Below are 19,647 nucleotides of genomic sequence, written 5' to 3'. Positions count from 1 at the left end.
ACATGGGGACAATGGTATTCGGGTAATTTGTGTTCCAATTTAATCTGATCTAGCTTCGAACTGCACATCTCGATTTTTCTTTTAATGTAATAGCTGCGCGTCTTTTTCGCGTCTTCAATTCTAGTTTGCGTACCATTTGTTTAAACGCATCATGTAACTATACATTCCACAGCCAAAACTGGGCAAGTGACGTTCCCCAGTTCTCAATACTTGTGTCCAGGAAGAAGAGAGAGGTTAGACAATTGTTTATACACAATCCAGTCCTTCCAGAATCCAGCTTTCAGATATGAATTGCGTTTATTTTCTTCTCTCAAAAAATAATAAAGTATATCTCTTTCCAATTAACAGTAATTTGCTACCTTGGCATTTTCCATCAAAGTAATACGTGTCTTGAACACATTCACATCTGTAAGAGCCACGAGTGTTGACGCACCTCTGGTTTTTATCCGGACATTCGTACGTGTCATCATCCAAACACTCGTTGATATCTTGATAATAGCAGCGAGATGCAATTATTAGTAATTAAAGGCAAAAGGCTTAAGAGAACACAATTTATATAGTGGTAATTGAGTGCAGCGGAGAAGTTAATGAAAGAGGTTACCTGCGATGGACTGTTGAACCCTAAGGAGTGAGTAGGAATACTGCCATCCGCTTAATCTATCACTCTTAAGAGTGACTAAAGATGTATTTCTCACTACAGTATCAAAACGTTTTCGAGCAGAAGGAAAATGGGAAGATAGAAAGACATCAAATGTGGGATATCTTTGATTTACCAATAAATTCAAAGAACAAAAATTACAAGAAATGTACAGGACAGTGTAGAGAATTAGTTTCTGATTGGAGAGCTATAAGGTTTCAATGCTGCGAAGCCGAGGTGAGGCACCCCGTTAACAAGGAGTGGAGACTTTGCCAATAATTTTTCAATATGGTATGAGTAAATCGCAGAGTGCAAACAATTACCTTCACACCCGTAGCCATCTTTTTTCAACTCAAAACTTTTCTTACACGAACAGATATAACTTCCTGGGGTATTTGTACAAGTCTGATCGCAAAGATCTTTAGTTGGATCACATTCATCAACGTCTACAGAGATAAAGGAGAAAAAAAATACTAACTTGGCAATAGAACAAAATGTATTTCGGTTAGGAGTGATTATAACATTTTGTATTGAAAAAAATGGGCCACAGCGCCTATTTTTGTGTTCGGACTTGGATAGCAACAGACGAAACAAAGCAAGTACATTTGTGGATTATAATCAAATGGAAACTATCCTTCAAGTAGTTACCCAAAGTGAAAATGAAACTGGTACAAATCTCACGTTGCTTTTCCTGGTTGATCTTACCAGCGTGTTGGTAGTGTATTGGTAGTGTGTTGGTGGTATGTCGGTAGTGTGTCGGTAGTGTATGGTAGTGTTTCGGGAGTGTGTCGATGCTGTGTCGATAATGTGTCGGTGGTGTGTCGACAGCGTGTCGGCTGTCTGTCGGTGGACCGGCGCGTCAGCCGACGCGCTAGTGGGATCGGGTCCTTTACTTTTACCCTTTTGATGTAATCGGCACCAACTTGATTTCTACACATACACTGGACATGTGTGGTCAACGTCTATGCTACTGCACAGATAATATAAATGAAATTTGGAGGAAAACAGCTCTGAACGTCATGCGGGATCGCCCTGCGGGAGCCCAGAAGCCAAAAAAATTAATTATGAAATCCTTCAAAATTCGTGGGAAAAGACACTAAAATATTGCTTAAAGAATATTAAGTGATAAATGGCTCGATTGACACAAAATTCAGCGAACATTATTGATCCTCAAGTGCTTTCTGCGCGTCCCTTTATTTCAGTAATTATGAAATTATTTCATCAATATAGTTCCATAGATGGTCAATGAAAACAAAAAGATCAGAATCTTATACATACCTTTACATGTCTTTCCATCACTTTGCAGCTCGAAATTAGCTCTACAAGTACAAGCTGCTTGCTTGTTGCTATCTTCGTAGCAAACATGATTGCAACCAGGGTCAGAATCAGAAGTACATGGGTTTTTGGCTGTGAGGAAAAGTCATCGGAATTAATACCGGTAAAGAGTCAGAAATGCCAATACTGTTATTTCTGTTTGGCGGAAGGAAATTGTGAAGAATGATAGTCACCCATGTTGAATTTCTAATCGTAAAAAGGTCTCCCTCTAGTTTGGATAGGATGGATTCCACTATTTTTCTTCAATAGGAAAAGACGGCGCGTAATTACGTACGACATTGCCGTATTGAGCTATAGCTTGGGAACCAAGTTGCCAACTATTCCTTGGATGACTCAGACACAACAATAACCATTTAAAGGTTTCTGATGGGCATTTGTGGTTAGTAAACACACTGCCTAAGACCAATAACTATCTTTGAAATTATGTCCTCGACTATTTCTATTTGCATAAACAATGAATAGCTATAGTTTGAGATTCTTAGAAATGAACCACTTACCAACACACTTCCTCCAATCAGTAGGGTCAGTTTTAAAATGTGTATTGCATGAACAGTTATAACTACCAACACTATTTTCACATTTCTGCACACATTTACTAGTCGGATCGCATTCGTCAATATCTACAAGAAATAATTGGTACTCATTATCAGTTGGTACCGTTGCAAAATACTGTTTGATTTGCAGGAAAACTGTCAATACCAAAGGGTCACACTCAAACAAGATGAATTGCGGAGTTGATGCCCATTCTCTGCATTTTTCTCACTCATCGCAGAAAAGGAAAGCTTACCGCGAGTGCTGTAATATTATCTGACTGATATGTCTATCGCCGGTTTGCTATTTTTCTATCGTTTTCTGCAGGGTGGAAATGTAACCTATTGTATGGCCTACTAGGTCAATGTTAGAAGCGTGGAATGAGTGAAAGACAGCTTTAATTAGGATTTAGCAACAAAACGAGCAGTGAGCTCGTAAAGGCCCTGCCACATAGTATTTTGGAGGAAAGTCAAACAGATCTCCTCTCGGCACTTGGGTGACCGTCAGACGGGGAAACGTGTACGACTGATCAGAAGCCTAATCTCATTTAAAAAGACTTCCTCTCCCAAAGAAAACAAATTGAGAGGTGAATTTCTTCTCAATTTAATCGTTTTATACTCTATTCTTTAAGCGTATTTTGAAACACTGTCCCTAGTTTTTAAACGTGGAGCGTGACAAATTTATTCACAGGAAGCGTACCGCTTCTCCTCTTACGAATTACATCTATATGCCTGGCGAATGACACGAATAAACATTCAAGTATTCGAAGGTCACCGTCTATTTATAACATGTTTGGATTTTAGGGGTCGAATCGATTTTTTTTTTTCCTATGGAGTAGGTGCTATGATCAAACCGGGGATCTCAACGGGCTTTGCATTCAGCACCTGGAAAAGGGCTTTGAAAAGATTTATATCGATACCGGACGAAACGAGGCGGGGGTTGGCTTAATCGTCGCGATCTCTGACGTGATAACATGAACCGTGCCAGCTTAGATGAATTTAGGTAAACTCTCCGAAATAAGAAATGCATTTCGTAGTCTAAGATTGTGGCGTTGTTGACTTTTTTCCCCTGCCCATTTTATAGAAAAGTCATTGCAATAAATACTTTGCTTTAGTACCTGTTCGACTCAAAATCCTCTCCGGTGTTGAAATCGGCTTGATGATGAGTGCTACATTAATTTGATTTTCTTACCTTCACAGGTGCGCCCGTCATCTTTTAGCTTGAATCCATCGTTACAATCACAAAAGAAAGAAGCTGGGGTATTGATGCATTTATGCTCACATTGTTTTGGCGAGTCACTTTTGCATTCGTCAATATCTAATGAAAATCGTGCAAAATAAAGGTTATTTTAACAATTAATAATAATCTATATTGTAATTTTATCCAGGTTGATGATAAATTGTTATAAAATAATGTTGTCAGGGTTATTCATTTAGATTGATGTAAAAAACTGTAATTTATTTTTGTGTGCGTGTAAGTGGTAGAATAAATGAATAAAACTAACAATTAAATCTACTTTATCGCTTGGTATACTTTAATCATTCATTTAGTTATCTAGCTGTCAATCTGTTTTTTTGTTTTATCTCAGCTACCTCTCTATCGTAAAAAAGGTGTATTTTGCTTCGAGTTGGTCAGTTATGAGTACTAAAAGTAATTTTGACTTCTCTGATATTTTCCGATCTATTTCCAGTTGGTAACATCAGTGGTGAATCAGTTGCGCAGACTATCAATTCCGATTAACTTAGATAATCAGATCACATAGGTAATAATCATTCTAATTATAAAATAATAATAACTATAATGGTAAAAAATAAAGGATGATTGGTTTAGCCAGGGAGAGGGTTTGTGATCATAGCTTTTACCTTCTGTGATGACGTAACTTTCCAATAAAACAACAACGTTTCCAGTTTGGTTCCAAGTGGCTCCCACAGGTTTGTTAATCACGCGAAAGGTGATGGCGCTGTCGTCCTCAGCTGTTATGTTCAGTTCAATTATTTTGTGAAGTGTGGCGTTTATTTCATCGGAAGTGTTTACTATCTTGGGTGGTAAGTTGTCTGTGATAGCAGAAAAAAAAAAATGTTTTTACCCCTAATTCTTATGAGAATATAGCTAGCTTATGATTTTTAAGTCCAATGCAGGTTCAAAAACCACAAAATCATTAACTTGAATCAATATCAGTTTGAAGTTCACTCTGTTGTAGTTCACTCTGTTGTCTTCTCCATATTGTTAACGGTAATGAGAGGAAATCATTTTTCTCTGTCCAAAGGACATTGTGAGGAACTTTATGTTTTGTGTAATATACCACTTGAATGATAGGTGGACCTGTCTTGGAAGTTGTCTTCATTAAAGGGCTAAGAACAAAAAAATTAAAAAAAAGAGTTAAAAAAAGAGGTACTCACTAAGTTGTTTCGATTTATTCACCAGCTGGAAACTTATATCTCTGGTTACCAGACCCACAGACAAGTCGTTGGTGGAAGCTACATCAAACAGACACTCGTGATCATCTCCACATTGTGCTTTAGCTTTTATTTTTATGCTGTCATTTTGCCAAGTGATGTTATCGGCAAACATAGGCACAAAATCAAGGTCCGAAAAGCTAGTCCCACTTTCATTACCAGCATAAATGAAAAGAGACTGGGACTGGTTGATTTGCCCTAAATGATATGAGTTAAAGATTTAATATCATATGAAAACAACATACTTATAAGCAAGGGTTTCTTAAAACTTTTGACGATAAAAATCAACGGTAAAACACGACGTTTCGACCGTGCTTCGGTCATTGTCAAGTGAATGGCCATTTACTTGACAATGACCGAAGCACGGTCGAAACGTCGTGCTTTACCGTTGATTTTTATCGTCGAAAACAACATAGGTTAAGAATAAACAATGACTGACTTTGACATTCAATAAGGTAAATTCCAGCGAAACATCTATATATTGAAGTACGCACTTAAAAAGAAGAGTTCATTTGCACGTCTTGGTCCCTCTTTTGCAGAGATTGTTGTAAAATCCCGTTTAGGGAACTCCTTTCTGTCGATGTGTTTAATTTGGGCATCATGGCAGTTACAAATATGTCTCTGCTATTTTCCTTTGTGGATGTATCATGTTACAAATCCAAAGGGTAAGTTAATGTGATATTTGATGGTAGTTGTACTTACATTTTAAACCAAAACCAAAGTGAATCTCCCTCAGTGATGACGACGATGATAAAACTGTCCCATCAGGCAATGTAAAGTCATCTTCAGCGTCATCGTTCCATGTTCCCAGCGATCCTTTCGTGGCGTTTTTAACGTTATCGCCAAGAGTTACAACGAAGGACATCATTTCCTTTTTCTCACAGAACTGCATTGACGATGTTGACGGAAAGGAAACTTGTAAACAGTCTTTGTCTGTTTTGGAGACAGAAAGATTCCTACCAACCTCCTCAGTTCTATTTGTCAAGTTGTTGAAGCCATAATAGGATTCACTGTCAATCAATATATGGAAGCCACCTTAGCGAGAAAAAACAAAAACAAAAAAGAATCAGAAAAATGCGCCATTTTAACCTTGTTTCTTCTAAATTTCAGGACATAAACGTTTATCGGTAGATACCAAGATTTTGTCATTAGACATCTTTTACTACTAGATGGATCCCCAATGAAGATACCTTACAGATACTCCTTAGAGAACCATCCACTCAATGTGCTCATCCCTACTGAATAGCAATATTCTCACAACCTCCGTATAAGACGGTGCGAGCGCCCGAAACTCAATTCTTAAGGTTTTATGTCTTCTTTGATAAACTGGCTACTATTTAGTGTAATTTAATATAGGTGATTAGCGAACCGACTCTTGGCTCGTATTTTAGCTATTTCTATTTTTGGAATCTTATTTTAACACAGGATAGGAGATATTATCATAGGACAATTTTGTGACCTGATATATATATATCTTATTAACCAAGCGCGAGGGCCGTACTGGGAGAATATCGACCCGAGGTATTGACAGTACGGACCGAGCGCAGTGAGGTCCGTACAAAAAAGACCGAGGGCCGATATTTTTCCAATACGGTTCCGAGCAAGCTTGGTTAATAAGAGATTTATTACACGACTGAAGTTCAAAGGGACACAAGTGCGGTATCATTCGGGACCATTCGGGACAGTGCCCGGTCCAATACTTAGAGAATATTGGACCGGCAATAGAGCATTTTGATTGGTTGATTTTAGTTATTGGCCCTCTGACTGCCCGAGTCGCGTAATAATATCATTTATCATTACAACCATCCGGCCAATAAACCGACCAAGTTAGCTATCTGCCTTTTCATCAAAACATAACCTCATTAGGGCTTGGTTCCGAAGGGACAATTTGACAATGGTTTCTAGAAAGGATCACCTTATTGAGCCCCAACCCCCTCTCCCTGCATTCCTTCGACCGGTAAAACACGTAACTTTTAGCTGCCTTTAAAGCAGTTGTATTGCGTTGATTGTGGCTTAGGATATTTCGTAACTTCCTCGAGTGAAATGGAGACATTCAAATAGGTTTTGAGCGAGCTCACCTCCCACTTTCACCTTGACTTCGATGGTGCTCGTGTTTTCTTCTTTAGCTGCTCCTGCTGAGAAGATAGTCGCTGTTGTTGAATTTCCCGGAGCAAGTTTTGTTCTGGCCTGAAGTTGAAATGTTCCATTTCGTGCATCGACCATAGTGTATTCACCAATACCGTTAAAAGTGCAATTACCACCGTCCAGTGTCTTGATGTGAGGATCACCCCAGAACCATCCTATATTATAGTAAAAAGAAAAAGCATCCACGTGGGTTTGGTATCACACGCTGTTTAAATTTGAGAAAAATGGTGATACTTTCAAAACTCATCGAAGGCTCGAGGAAAAATCCTCTTTATTATGCAATTTATCAATGTTTCAATTATCGCTTCAGTTGACCAGAAAATAGTAAAGGAGCAGTCGTAATTAATGACAGGATTTTAATAGTATTTAAGAATAAACACTAGCGAGAAAAACACACAACGTTTCGATGACTCCATGTCATCATTCTCAAGTGAGAAGAGAATAAAAATGAATAGTTAATTTATACCGTACGAAGGTGGCAAACGTAAAAAGTTTAAAATATTTAAAATATTTCAATAAATTGCACGTGTTGAGTTCATAAATGTAAACTATTAAATAAATAGTTTCGCGCGTATAGAATCCGATTGTTTGTTCAAAGAGGGCTTCATCTTCTTTATGAAAAGCATTTCACGAACTAAACAGTCCAGTTTCCCGGTGCACTTTTTAAGTACGTTGAAATGCTTGGTCAGGTCGTTGATGGTTTGTAGGCCGTGGTCGTTCTTTAGATGTTTGCCGATGGCCGAATTACGGTGCTCATTAATACGTTGATGTAAATGCCGGCTGGTGTACCCGACGTACTCTGCATCACACAGATCACATTTATAATTATATACAACGCATTGTTGGCTAACTATAGGAGGTTTACGCTCACCTACTCTGAGATCTTCACAGATTTTGCGACTCTTGAACACGGGATGAAGGGTGTGATCGATTCTGTTGCTTAGATCTGATAATTGCCTTTTCACTGCGTCAGCTGACTTTTGATCTTTAACCACCGAGTGGTTTTGCCTTTTGCAGGCTCGCATTCTCGTTAACATGTACTCGATTGCTCGAAATTTCGTTGATCCTGCTTTGCAATTATTTTTTAGTCATATATAAAAGATAAATCAGTTATGATATGGTTAAAACAAATTAAAAAGGTTGAAACATCCCTACCTTCGGCTTCAGTTTTTCCTCAACAGCCTGTAACTGTCTTGGAGGCGCTGTATGTATAATCGGAAAAAACGCACGAAGCTCCATGACAAGTACTTCGCTTATTGATTTATACCTTATCATATTTCATTGTCGCACGCTTTCTGCTTGAGAGGGGTACCGTTTCGAAGTTCAGATATGTGATCATTCATCTATTCACTTGTTTCTTAGGTTATTCAGTAACAAGTACCCAAAAGATTTCATTTCTGTTAGTACTGGTTTTGCTTTTTCCCTCCGTAGATTCGCTTTCATTGCTTGAAGCTAGCCGTACAGTTGTTGTTTCTTTGACCAGTTTCCCGGGTATTTTACCCAATGAATTAAACCTCCTTTCTCTTGAACAAGAAAACGAGACTGTAACACGATCTATCTTCCAGGAAATTCTGATAGGAAACTCGACATTACGGGAGGTGACATAATCTCCTGTGGAGACAACATTACTTGCAAACCTTTGTTGATCTAAATTCCCATTTATTTGAGCAAATTATCAGGATTTGTAGACATGATGGACTTTCCAGTGTGCAATGGGAAATAAAATGGACGGAGTCATAATATTTTGAAACAGTGTACTCGGATCGCATTTTGTAGCGGTTTTTTTCAACCTTGGAAGCTTCCTGGCCACTAGTAATAATAACTATTAAAATCTGATGCCAAACGGTGTCCTATCAAACCCGATTGAATAAAACAACATTAATAACAACCCTCGGTCGTTTGGGCTTTACCGGAAATTCTTGAATGAAATGTTGCTTGAATCATTTTGATTAAAAATTAAAGGCCTAGCCAAACGAGGAGACATGTCTAGGAACTTAACGTCTCCATGTCGCGCGGAATGTAAAAATTCCTTTCGAAAGGCACTCGCGAAGGTAGAAAGAAATCTAGAGAAATACTACTATTACCAGTACTATTTGACATTCAAAGCTACTACTACAGCTTGTCCGATCTGTACTGCTGTAATTGGTTAGATTCTAGAAGCCTCCAAATAAATAAAGCTTCATTGCGTTGAATCTTTTTCAGTCGATCAGCGGGAAACCAGTTTGCCGATCATCGAAACCGAAGCCCAAACTGCTTGTTAAATCGAATGTCACGTTATTTACATTTCATAAGAACTATATAAACAAAAAAACATACCATCCATTTTAGCGTCGGATTAGAAAGAGATGGAAAACTTTAGATCGCGGGCTTTGGATCTAGTCATCTCCTTGAGAACTCTTGAAGCTCTTGAGCGTCCACCCTGACTAACTCATGTGAAGCTACGTGACGTAATTTAGCATCAAGTAGGACACGGTTGGCTCTAAGATGCTGGGGCTGGTTGACGGCGCCTTAGCTCTGCACCTATTGTTTTGTTCTGGAAGTATCAGCCAGATTATTGGCTATTACTTGGCGCAAAACAACGTATCCTATCAATAAAAGAGAGATTCCGGCTGGCGAAAAATTTACGAAGTACTCGAAGTCTTCGCTGCTCGCCATCTGTATTTTCTAAAGTGCTCGCTGCTCGCAAGAAAAATTTGACAACTGCTCGTGCTCGCAGAATAAACACACTGCTCGCATGCTCGCAAATGCTCGCAAAGACCATTCGATACCCCTATTTTGGGAATACATCGAATAATACATGGAGTTTTGCAAATCTTTTCTTATTTAATAGTGTTGACAAAAGCATTTATGGTAGGGTATAACGTTTTAATTGATTTGATCTTCATTTAGCGCTTTCTTGACTATTAAGAGCGATTTGAAATCAACTGTTTCTTCGATCCGTTCGAGGTTCTCAACATATCAAATTACATTAATTTTATAACACCCCTTGTTTATTGGAGAATTATCCCGTGCAACTTACCGACTGACGGAGTGGGCGTGGGGGTAACAACAGCTAAAGTGAAGGAGAAAAAGAGAAAAATCAATCGCGTTAAATTTCAAGAAACTTAAGAATTTCTTATCGATTGATTCTAACACAAATATCACTCTCAGTTTTCTTCCATCAAGTACAAAATTCACTATTTGTTTGCTGCAAAGCGAGACATAAAGTAGTGAGCACTTCAGTTGAGTGTTTTGCCGTAATGAATGATGTATTTCCACCCTTACTCAACAAGTTACTTGTGTAATCTCTTCTTCGCTCGTTGGCAAACATTGGCGATTATTTTGACTGGATTTCATTTGGTAATACTTCGATGATGTTCACGTGGAATTTACAAATTAGAAACAAAGGCTGTGCTGTGAAACCAGGCTATTGGTGGGAAGATAGTTACTAATTCATTATCAACAGAGGCTTAGCGAGGGCTATTGGACCAAAAATAGCGTTAGGTTCTAACTAGCACGACTTTAATCGTGCTAACAAGCCGGAAGAGAAATTTGAAACTGACATAACTTTTATGATATTTATGAATTATAACGAAGACGAAATACTCATACTCCTGCTTGGCGAAGGGGCAGTTGTTGATGTGCTACATGGGCAATAACAGACAGAGGAAGCCGGAGGCGATTGCATTCTGTACATAATGGTGGATGACACAATTTTCCGTCCGACGCTTGATGAAGAGGATGGAGGAATCCCTGAAACCGAAGGAATGTCTTGCATTAAACCAGTAGCTGCAGAGGATGAAGGGCTCTCTGAACCATGCACCGACCATGAGTTTTCTGCTGAAACTGAGTGACTTTCGGCAAATGCGCTGGATGCGGAAGATGAAAGGCCTTCCGAATCATACACAGACCTTGAGTTTTTTGCCAAAGCTGAAGAAATTTGTCCCAAAACGCTGGATGCGAAGGATGAATTGCTCCCTGAATCATACACTGACTAGGAGTTTTCTGCCAAAACTGAAGAACCTTGTCCAAAGGCGCTGGATGTGAAGGATGAAAGCCCCCCGAATCATACACAAACTTCTTCGAGTTTTCTGCCAAAACTGAAGAACTTTGTCCAAACGCGCTGAGTGTGAAGGATGAAAGGCTCCCTGAGTCAGATACTGACGAAGATGATTCTGCCAAGAACGTAGACCTTGTCACAAGGACACTCACACAATGAGATGCGGTCAATCACTCTTGAAGGAGCTGTAAATTGGAAAGGATCACGCGTAGTTAATTCTAGTCTTAACTTATTAAGTGAATATAAAAGATCACTTTCCCAGGACTGATGTTTCTTCTTTCTAATCAGAAGGCCAGAATGAGAGGGTCTTAAACGAATCGATTTAATCTGAACTCGATCTTCTGAATGGTATTTCGTTCCCCCTACCCATCACATTTTTAAAACCAGCTAATCAATACGTCCCAATTTTATGAGGCACTTGAAAGGTATCTGTTACCGAGATTTTTCTGACTCAGTTCAAGTTTGCTAGACTAGGTCGTTCAGCCCGCTGAAGTTGCATTTAAGTTAACGAGCCTTTTTCCTTAAATTAAAAAGCACTTATCAATCATAACTTATGTTTCACGAAGCTAAGCAGCAATACTTTTCCCAAACATTTTTTTAGACTCATTCATTTCATGACTCAAAAACTCACAAAAATACTCCGACATCCTCTTACATTATTTGCATTGCATTTTGTTTTTTCGTTTTACACTGGGAGTTTTCATTAAATTAAAACATTGGACAAAGCAATACTCATTGACTCACTCGCAATTCTTGATGTCTCTATGAAAGAGCTGCTACGTTCATGGGACAATGAGTTTGTTCTCATTGGTTCATGACTTGAAAAGCTTGGACTTGCTAATACATGCTCGATTGACGAATTTGATAAGCTTTTTGTAATACTTGGTGTAACGTTAAGTGTAGTACTTTGTAACTGAGAAGGGCCTGGAACTATCAAGAAGACAAGTACTTTGAACCTAACCTCCAACAAAAGAATATCATTTGGCTGAATTGATCAAAGCAACACTTGATCCAACCTTTTAAGTCTCACGTATAAAATCAATTAAACAGATTATGCACTCAGATACAATGAAATATATGAAGTTCATATATTTTGAACTGCGGTATTAGATACGTATGGTGCACGATCCTCCCAGTAGATAGCGCTATTTAAGCAATAGCGAAAATCAGACCTGAAAAAAATCTGAAAAATTTTTTTCAGGTCTGATTTTCAACAACTCTCCAGATTGAAACAGTTTCGGGAAAAAACTCCTGCTGCCAGACGGAGGCTGAACCGAATGCTGGGTGGAGAGATATCAGTGCCACTACCACGCACAAATGATCAAATAAGGGAAACATTAAGGGTAGGAAGTGTTTTGTAACGTTTGGGACATCAATTTTATCCATGAAAATAACTAGCATAATGGCTTTTCTATATATAGTTTAAACCTGATTTGAATCAAGAGTATTATATTTAGTGAACAATTGCCTTTTCTAATATTATCACCCCTATTGTAAGCTCAGTCCTTGTTGATTATGGAAACATATTAAGTACATATTGGGATGATTGTTAATTCTAATCATTGATTTCCTTCGTACATCTGTAGGTTTTTCAATATACAACCCTTTATAACAACTCAATCATAAAAAAAACCCTGCACTATTATTTGGAAAAATATGGCATTGCATGGAAACCAAGCTGGTTACAGATAAGCCACGCCAAAGGCTTATATACAGCTGTTAAGAAAGTCAATGAATGAAGAATATATTACATAATTATATTACACATTTCACTTTATTTGCAGAGTAAAATTGAAAGTGGAGAGTATATTCTTGGGGAAATGATTGTACCCCAAACATACAAGAAAGTTGTCCTTGATAAAGACGGGACTATCAAGACAGAACTGTTCACAGTATCAGGTTGAAAAATACCGCTGTCAGACATCCGAGACAGAACATTCAAGCAACATGAAAAGTTAGGACTCGTGCATGCCCGAACCGATGAAGATTATGCTGCTATGACCAAAGAACAAGTTAAAAAAAGGATTGCACAACTAAATGAACGTACTAATTGCCCTGAAACTGCAACTTTGGATGACTTGAAAAACTATTTGAAACGTGTTGAGAGGACAAGACATCTTATGGTCTGGGCAGACAACTCGACCCTTTTAAACCATGGGTATCTGTTATTGACTGTGAATGCTGTGTACGACGAGGCACTTTACTTCACAAATAAAGAAATGGAAGACCAAGGAAAAGGAAATGTTGATGTACAGTTGCTTGTAGAACGGCCACAAGTTTACATCCTCAGGCAAGATGTGGATCAGCAGAAGCTGAAAAAATAGCATATATAAATACCAGGAAGGCATGTTTGGAAGGCCTGAAAAACAAAATGGTGACATCAAATGGAGTTCAAATCGCAGATGTCATGAGACTTTTTCATGGTGATGGCCCACAGCAGGAATTTGAGAGTGGTGAACAGAAGGGTGGAAATGCTGGTTGTTCAGGCTGCAGTGGTGATGCTAAAAAGTACAAGTATTTATCTGTTTCACTTTCTAAACCCTTCTTATCAATAACAGATCGTTTGAGGAAAGTTATTCAAGGGCCTGCAGACAAAAAGAAGAGAAATGGGGGCCTCAAACCCTTCAAAACTCTACGCTTGGAAGAGTTAAGAGAATGCCAAGCAAGGGGGCTACCTACAGATGGCAAGAAGAAGGATCTTGAAGAGACCTTGAAAGAGGAAATGGGGGGAATTCAAAGGGTGCCAGCAATGATGTTTTTTGATCAGGAAAGGACACTGGAAGAAATCAATTTGGGTATAAATTTGAGTTTTGCTACATAAAAGAAATGCTACCACAGTGACTAAAAGAATGAAATTTGGAGAAAATCGCTTGGTCTGTTTCACTGCATTTAATGATGTTTAATTACATGTAGCATTAACATTTAAGTGATAAGATCTAGGAAATCAATATTTTTGTTAGTAAATGCAAGGGTACTAAGCAGTACAGATTTATACCCTGACACACTTAAAATGTGTGCAGTAAAACTGTTTCAAGCTCTGCAATAGCATACACTAGACACATCAGGATCAGGATGAAAATACACAAACAATTATGAACTAAGTCATGGGTCTTGCAATCAAATTAAAATGTACAAGTATATTCACGAAATGTTAACTTTTATGGTTACTTTACAGGAAGCTATAAAGTCTTACCTACAGAACCTGTTCATGATGTGAAGGAGCATATCTGTAATGTCCTCACTGAACTTCCAGCCCACTTGGAGAGGGATGAAAGTGATCACTTTCAAAGCATCATCGAGTGCACCTTTGCTGATAAAGAGAAACTCCGTGGCTGTGATTATCGCCTAGCAGCTGTCGTCATGGCTCAGTATCTGAGAGGTAAGGTCAATTCATACTTAATATCCCTGATCTTAATTAACTCTGCACACATACTTTGGCTTTGAAAAATTTATTTCCCCAGTCAGATCTCAAGATTCTACCTGAGCTGTCAGCAAATTTAAAGGTTCTCTTACAAAAGCTGAGAGCAAATTGTACAGTCAAGTAACTAGAAAAAGTGCAGTCTCAAACTCCATAAATTATAAAAATACAATTTTCATAAAATATATTTGTACAGTTTTCTGCATAATTGTTAAGATTGTGTTAATTCTCAACAGTAATTCTGACCTAAGTAATCATGATGCCTAGTTTAGCCTGCATGTACCATTTATTTAATTATTTAATTATTTATTTATACATTCATTTAACTTTATTTGTATGTGGGTAAAGCATCAGGACTTAAAGTAAATACTAAAATACCATACATGTCTATAGCACTGATTTCTAAAATAAGTCATTCAAACTTTATGATGATATATTATAAATTATAATCTTATAATTATAAGTATCATGTCATTGTTTTGTAGGAAATATCGGAGTCAAAGTGCAGTCCTTGCTGGATTCCCTGACTGAGCTAAGTAGGCTCCTTTATCTGTCTGCTCAGTCTCGCTCACCAAGACTTGTGCTATGTTTGTACAACACAGCATTTCTGCATGCCATGCTTTGTAAAGAAGTCATTGGCCAACCTGAAATCCTGACCACCTGCAAGTTTTACGGAAGGTACTGGTATTCCCTTACAGCACATGCTGCTAAACAAAACAGAATAATTTCAGGCAAGTCAGCCAACACAGAAGAAGAAGAGAGACATTTCAACACTCTGCAAGGCATCATAAAGTTAACAAACAGGAGACCCTGGTGATGTCATCACACCTAGTCTTGTCCGCCTTCAAGCTGAACAACAGATGGCAGAAACCAGGCAGGGAAATGCGGTGAAAGCCCAAGAATCCCAAATTTCAAAATATTATTAGGCATTACCTCCATTTCCCAACTCAATCGTACCAAATCGGTATATTGTGAGAAATCAAGGCCCATCTCTCCACCATTTCAGGTCAAGCAGCCTGGCATTAGAAGAGCAACACCTCAAGCAATGTTGGGAAATCTGCCTCTAGAGCCAATGAAGCAATCACAATTCCTCATAGAGTCATCAGGTTGTATGGAGATAATGGTGACTGTGTTCAAGTGATCCACACAAACTTTCTGGATGATGACAGCGAAGACAGTGATGATGAAGAAAATGAAACTGCAGACAACCCCATGCCATCTACAAGCAATGAACAAAGTGAACTTGAACACTGGGATGAAGATACTGAAGAGCAAGCAGAGAGTGTGGAATTAACTGCAATGGAGAATGGAACCTTTCAAAATTTGAATGAAGAACCTAGTATCTGTTATGATGCTGCAGATGAAGATGATGGTGCAGATAATCAGGGGCTCCAGATCACAAATGTCTCTTCACTTTCCACTATAGACGAATACCAGCCTCTCGAGAAAAGCAGTTCTAAGCTCCAAAATGTTTCATCAAGAAATGAGACTACCATTGCAACTACCCCTGAATTCAAAGAACAACTTCAAAAAGAACACCACAGAAATTCAAGTGATAAATTTCAACAATCCAGTAAGCAACTTGCCACAAAGCTTTGCAAAAAATTGCAACAATTTTGGGAGAGACAGATGATGTCTTCTGCTTGGATAAATCAAGAGAAGATCAGAAATGTCACCCAACAAGTTATTTTTACAATGAAAAGTACCAAAACCTCCTTTCAGGAATGCAGACGAAGAATAATATTGACAACACGTACATCATTAAAGAAAAACATAACACCTGGGAGAGGGAATACTGTCTTAAGCATGACTTTCATGAGCCGAGTTTGACTGATGCAAAAAAAGACAAGAAGCAATACTCTGTCTACAAGAAAATCATTTTATGTGATGAGCTTCTTAAATATTGGGGTCACTGTTCATTTGTACTGATTCATGTGATAAATTTCAACAATCCAGTAAGCAACTTGCCACAAAGCTTTGCAAAAACATTGCAACAATTTTGGGAGAGACAGATGATGTCTTCTGCTTGGATAAATCAAGAGAAGATCAGAAATGTCACCCAACAAGTCATTTTTACAATGAGAAGTACCAAAACCTCCTTTCAGGAATGCAGACAAAGATATTGACAACACGTACATCATTAAAGAAAAAACATAACACCTGGGAGAGGGAATACTGTCTTAAGCATGACTTCCATGAGCCGAGTTTGACTGATGTAAAAAAAGACAAGAAACAATACTCTGTCTACAAGAAATAATTTTATGTGATGAGCTTCTTAAATATTGGGGAGTCACTGTTCATTTGTACTGATTCATGTCGACTAAAATAATTTGTATAGGCTGGCTTTTACATACACTGTACAAACATAGGCTTGCATGTATGGCATAGACATGACACGCACTGTATATAACACTATCACAAGAAAAGTTTATCAATCCACTTTTTATCTACAAGTATATAAAAATAGTCCTATAATAAAATTTTCATGTTAAATATCTTACAAGTCTAATATATTAGACTTTGTCTCAACTGTAACATGAAGTACATATATCGGTAATTTATTTTCAATATCAGCCATTTATTCCAGCAAATAGCAACAATTTCAGAACTTTATGGCTCTGTAAATTCCAAGCCTGCTCATCCCCCGGGCAATTGTCAAGTTGTACAATTATGTAAGGTACCCGCTGAGGGTCATTTAATTGCTAGCATAGAGCTGCCGGCCCGTGGCAGGACATTTGACATAAAGAATTACAAAGCAGTACTCTTTTAAGACAAAGCCCACTTTATTAGACATCAAAAGGATTAAACCTAAGTAAAGATTTAACTAAATGAAAACTCGTGCCCCACCACCACAAAAATTCTTGTCTTGTTGATCTTCACGTGCGAGAAAATCGAGGGGGAGGTGAGTATATAGTGTGAGTTGTAAGTTTAACAAAAGGGCATGCAATGTTAAAACGGATCACACTTTTTCTTTTTTAAATATCCACAGTTCTTGGAGAATAAAGACAAACCGCTAAGTTTATCGCTAATAATTATGTTAACAGTAGCTTACCTCGCCTGCCGCGTTCTCTTCCAAAGTACATATTTTGTAAAAACGGGTGATAAATGATTCCTGATTGCTCGACACCAAAGTAACTGTAAAAAACCACGATTACTGAGATCTTCCACGGAAAAGAGCCACTGTGTAAACCGGCCATAGCTGGAAGCAACACTACGACGACATATTTTTGTCCGGCATTCGCCGCCATATTTGTTTACAACAGGAGACTTTACATGGGCTTGGTAGCCACGCCCAAAAAAAGTGGCAGCCATGCCTTAATTTTCTTGAGTAATTAAAGAACTTATTTCCGACGAAGAACGCGATAGGTGCCTATTACGTTTTAACTAACAAATCAAGATGAGAGATAAAAGTCGCTAAATATTTTCGCATGTGTGTAAATGAGCCTGTGCATCATATTTCAAAAGGGAACATGCAAATTTGTCTGTGAGTGAAAGAGATCCCAAGTTCCATGGAATCTATCAATGGGAAGCAAGACTAAAATGGACAAGAAATTTTTTTTAGGCCGACAGATTTATTCAAAACAGGTTTTGATTTGCTGTTATAAGCGAAAAACGTACGAATTTCTCACGCGTACAAAGCCCACGCGGTAAAATTCATCATGCTCAGATCGTTGTTTACTTGCCTTCATGGCCAGAAATTGCGCAGCGTTATGTTGAAAATTCTGAAAAAACTTCGATTTGACGCAAAATCTTCTATTAAACAATACTTTTTGAACACATTGTTACTCGAACATATCATTTACCTGGCCATCGTATCGTCAAACTGTCGCTAGGCTGTGCTTGAAGTCCGAAAGTTCGGTTTTCAATAGGTGGTTTACACGTTACGTCATTGCCGCCATTTTGGTGGACGTAAACAATAGATATTTCATTAGCTTCTTTTGTTCGTCCACCAGCATTTGTTCCTTTTACCATTGTTACCTGTGTCCGGCTCTAGAGATTCTATTTATGTCCATAATTCGCATCGCCTTAGAGAATCGTAGTGTCGTTGACTCGAGAGCTTCAAGTTTTGGAGAAGTCATAGCATCCAAATCTGTACCATTGTAATTTAAAATAATTTTCGATAATTTTCGATAATTTTCGCGGGAGCTTACTCATGCCCGCGCAAAATTGATTGACAGATAACGATCTCATTTACAGATGATCGGCAGGATAATTAAAAGAGGACGGAACAGCGGCCTCAGCTGTATGTCCAGAGGCTCTCTCCCCTTTCCCCAATTCCCCAAACTTTTTCCAAACAGAGAGCCTGTTCACAGGCTATCGTTTGGCTCATTGGCTGGAGTTAATGTGGTTTGCGTATCTTCAATAAATCACACGCTGATGAAGTCGTAGGTTTGCTCTCCTCGGACACGTTAAAAATGATTTTTTTTTTCGCCAGCTACTGAATTTATCGATATATATATATATATATATATATATATATATATATATATATATATATATATATGTCTGATATGCGTTTTGGACCAAGCGTGAGGTCAAGATGGCTGGATATTGGCCATCTTGACCGAACAAGCCCGGTTAATAAAGTAAAAAAATTGTCGCCTTGATGAGAATCAAGGATGCCCACTACCTAGTTTTTTTGTTTGTTTTTTTTTTATTTTTTTATTTTTTTTTTCAGCACTAGGAAGAAAACCAACTGTGTTTGTGGCATATCAGTGACTTAAATTTAGGTTTTTTCTGGATGACCGATAAAGGCAAACGTCAAGATATCACGTGACCTACTCATGGCACGCAGTTCACATTTAAACGCGAGGAGTGTTGTTTTGCGGCGTAAGTAATGTGCGACAAAGTTTTTTTCCTCTTTCTTTAAGAATTTAAATACACGTTCTATGTTTAAATTTACTTTTTGTATCATCTTAAATACCCTTTTATAGACACAATGTAAGATTTAGGGCCAGAGAAGAAAACATTAGCCTCTTATAGTGCGGTTTTTCTCCGAAAGCAAGAAGTCGCGTATTTGTACACATTTATCTTTCATGTTTTGTGTTGGACAACTATCAATACGATTAATCGTCTCACTCGGTTA

General features: G+C 38.1%; 1 protein-coding gene and 1 pseudogene across 2 annotated transcripts in view; one reads left to right on the top strand and one right to left on the bottom strand.

The window, feature by feature from the left end:
- LOC111342956 (mucin-like protein) overlaps positions 1 to 19,647 on the bottom strand; it is a 159,462-nt gene that overhangs the window by 3,976 nt on the left and 135,839 nt on the right. The window lies entirely within an intron of this gene.
- Positions 10,782 to 19,280, top strand: LOC148736065 (uncharacterized; annotated as a pseudogene). Its single transcript, XR_015999520.1, has 6 exons — positions 10,782 to 10,933; positions 12,345 to 12,486; positions 12,928 to 13,938; positions 14,319 to 14,522; positions 15,047 to 16,134; positions 19,240 to 19,280. The product of XR_015999520.1 is annotated as an uncharacterized LOC148736065 (transcript).

The sequence above is a fragment of the Stylophora pistillata genome, chromosome 3 (assembly GCF_964205215.1).
Source record: "Stylophora pistillata chromosome 3, jaStyPist1.2, whole genome shotgun sequence".
Lineage (NCBI taxonomy): Eukaryota > Metazoa > Cnidaria > Anthozoa > Scleractinia > Pocilloporidae > Stylophora > Stylophora pistillata.
Note: the sequence above shows the minus strand (reverse complement) of the source record. Positions and strands in the feature narration are given on the sequence as shown.